We start from the raw sequence: 3,787 nt of genomic DNA on the forward strand, positions 1-3,787 counted from the left end.
CACAATAAATCACTGAACAGCTGATGGAAAGTGTGCGTGCACCCATGGTGCTTATTGATGGGTGGCGGTGCACATTGTGGGGACAGGACACTGAGCTGGTTCTTCCATGGAGGAAGGCACAAATCTTGTGTCTTTTAAATCTTTATCTTTCCTCTTAAGTTTCTTTTGATAACCATCTAGTTAAGTTATATTGCTTTTATTACTGTGGACATTAGAGTGCCATGGCATCATAGCTCACAACAACTTCAAACTCTTAGGCTCAAGCAATTCTCTTGCCTCAGTCTCCCAAGGAGCTGGGACTACAGGTGCCCTCCACAACACCCGGCTATTTTTGTTGTTGTTCTTGCAGTTGTTATTGTTGTTTAGCTGGCTCAGGCTGGGTTTGAACCTGCCAGCCTCAGTGTATGTGGCTGGCACTGTAACCACTGTGCTATGGGTGCTGAGCCCAGAATTCTATTTTAAAAAAATTTTAGTTAATTTAAATTTAAATCTAAATAGCCACACATGACTAATGGGCACCAAATGCTACAGCAGAACTCTAGAGTCTCACAGAAATTTTCTTTCTTCCTTTCCCAGCATTTTCTATGATATGAGGGAATTCAACATTTGGACTTGTTTGCGATGAAGCTGTGTACTTATGTCCAAAGACCACCTATGGTACAAAATAATTGGGGCATGAATGGTTTTACATAGATTTATGTAATTGGGGGTAGATTAAATAATATTATAATCAACACATACTTAAAAGAAAACTTAAGAGGAAAAATATGTTAAAATCAATAGAAGAAGGAAGCTCACAACAGTCTGGTGAATAACAATCAGAAATCATATAGGGTCAGCGTAGGTCTTGCTCTCATTAACCCAATGGTAGTTGAATACACAAAGAAAACATTTTTAGGTCAAATCCTGGGCTCTCAGAAAGAATAGGGTACAAGAATTTGCACTGTACCTTGGGAAGATTCCAGTTTATGAAAGTCTTTTTAGTTGATCAAAGTTCTTCTTTCTACTTAAAAAGCTTATTACTGAAATAAAACGCAGATTCTGTATCCACTGAAGATTAGTAACTTCAGAGCTAATCAGAGGACATTCCAAGGTTCTGTCCTTTGACCTAGAACTACTACAGCGTACGTGAAAGGATTATCTATTTTGCAGGGGGTTATTGGTACAGGTTGTCTGTCTTACAAAGAAACAAAACAAACTGGTTATAAAATAGAGAAACAGTCTAGAATAGGACAGGGCTCACTGTATAGTTCTTAAACGTAATTTTCCTTGGCACATGCACAGACTGTCAGTCATTACCATTTGCTATAATTCCTCAGATTCTAACTTTTCTTTTTTTGCAGTTTGGCTGGGGCTGGTTCGAACCCCCGCCACCCTTGGTATATGGGGCCAGCACCCTACTCACTGAGCCACAGGCACCGCCCAGAGTCTAACTTTTTTTTTTTTTTTCCCGCAGTTTTTGGCCAGGGCTGGATTTGAACCCACAACCTCTGGCATATGGGGCCGGTGCTCTAGTCCTTTGAGCCACAGGCCCCACTCTCCAGAGCCGAACTTTTTTTGAGATGTAGAAAGAGCTAAGAAGAAAATATAAGATTTGCTTTTGTCAGCTGGTTCTGTTGTCCCTTCTCTTTTAGCTTCTTGTGCCTGGTTTCTCCAGGGAGAAGAGCCTTGACCTGCCTGGAGGCTCAAAGAGCTGGGAGAAGATTTCCGAGAGCCAGACACTGGCTGTGCTTTCACAGGACTCTTTCAAATGTATTAATTTTTTTTTTTTTCCTGTGTACAGAGATAGGGGAATGCAGAGGTTAGAACTCTACAGGAGAACTCTCTAGGAGACTGCCCCAGATCACAGAGGGATCAGTGCCCTGCTGTTCCTGCAAAGGGGATGCCAGGGGACCCTCCTGCTGCACCAGCCCTGGAAGAGGGTGCTTTCTCTGACTGAATCCTAAGCCACAGCCCCCGTGTAGGGAAGAAGGGGATTTTGTTGGCTGTAATTTACTTTAAGATACATTAGCACACACTCTGGGAGGCTTGCTTGAGGTCAGGAGTTCAAGACTAGCCTGAGCAAGAGCAAGACTCCGTCTCTACTAAAGACAGAAAAAAAATTAGCCAGGTGTTTTGGTGGGCACCTGTAGTCCCAGCTACTCAGGAGGCTGAGGCAGGAGGATCACTTGAGCCTAGGAGTTTGAGGTTACAGTGAGCTATAATGATGCCACGGCACCCTACCCTGGGCCACAGAGCTAGACTGTCTCAGAAAACAAACAACAATCCCCAAAACCCCATTTAGCACAGGCTAGGAAGTGACATATATGTGTGTGCTCATTGGTTTTAATCTACATGCTAGAGACAGCATCAGATACCCTAATCCAAATTGTGAATACACGCTCCAGGGGTGGTTAGGGCACATATAATCAAAAACCCACACTCCAGCTGCCTTTCTTTCCAGGCAATAGCAAAGATTGTTAGTTAGTCCAAAAGGTGCTAGAAGGATGATTCTGATTGGTGAAATTCACTGTGTTAGAGAGAGTGGGTTGGCATGGCCTTTGCCTCTCACCCTTTGAAATGGCATCTGAATGGATCCAAGTCCAGCTTCCAATTCAGAGCATTCTTGTTGTTTGTTGCCAACCCGAAGTCAGTTCCTACATAGATATAATCCTATGTCCTATGTTTTCACCTTGAGTTAATATTTAATGCAAGGTGTGGTCAGAGACCCTGAGTCCCTGGGAGCTTACAGAACAGGATGTAGGGCACTATTGGTCTCCCTTTCTAATAAATGTTTAACACATGTTGAAATAGGCAGAAAAATTTGGTCTGTGACTTGCTTCCATTTCAACAAATTACCTTTCTTTTTCTCTTTGAGATAGAGCCTCACTTTGTTGCCCAGGCGAGGGTGTTGTGTCAGCCTAGCTCACAGCAACTTCAAACTCTTGGGCTCAAGAGATCTCTTGTCTCAGCTTCCCCTATAGCTGGGACTATAGGCACCTACCACCACACCTAGCTAATTTTTCCATTTTTAGTAGAGACAGGGTCTCATTCTTGTTCAAGCCAGTCTCAAACACTTGAGTTGGAGCAATCTCACCCTTTCAGAGTGCTAGGACCACAGATTGAGCCACTTACCTGGCCTCAAATTACCTCTCTTGAGTATATATGGTTGGGATGGGGAGAGGAGAGACCTACAATCCTCACCTATCTCCCACCAGCTGTGGCTACTGACATTTACCAAAAAGAAACTAATAGTTACGCATAGCCAAATTGACCAAGTTCTGTTTGCAATGCTGATTCAATATGGACACATCATTATTTCTGACTTGTATCTTCCTGGGTACTTGCCTCTTACTATACCTAGGATAATGCGGGGACCCCTCCTTTAGTCTTCATGATCTGAAAGCAATTTCAGAATTGTAGGCAGAGGCAAGACCTGTCGCAAGTGTGCCCAGAGCTAGGTTTGGAATAATCCAGAGGAGATTATAACAGCTGCTATCTAAAAGCTATAGGTAGCACAAGCTTATGGCAGGTTTGTGACTTAGGTTATCTCATTTAAGCCTTATAGTATCTCAGTAAGATACACATATCCCAGTGAAGCAACTGAAATTGTAAGAGGTTAAGGAACTCATCTGTGGTGCCCAGCTAGGAATTTTGAATCCCTATCTACCTTCTAATTTGGATGATGGCTCTAATCTTCATTGAAAGTAGTACTGGCTCGGCGCCTATGGCTCAACCGGCTAAGGCGCCAGCCACGTACACCTAAGGTGGCAGGTTCGAATCCCCAGCCCAGACCCGCCAAACAACA

This window comes from Otolemur garnettii, unplaced genomic scaffold (genome assembly GCF_000181295.1).
Source record: "Otolemur garnettii isolate 467f Iridium unplaced genomic scaffold, OtoGar3 scaffold00079, whole genome shotgun sequence".
NCBI lineage: Eukaryota > Metazoa > Chordata > Mammalia > Primates > Galagidae > Otolemur > Otolemur garnettii.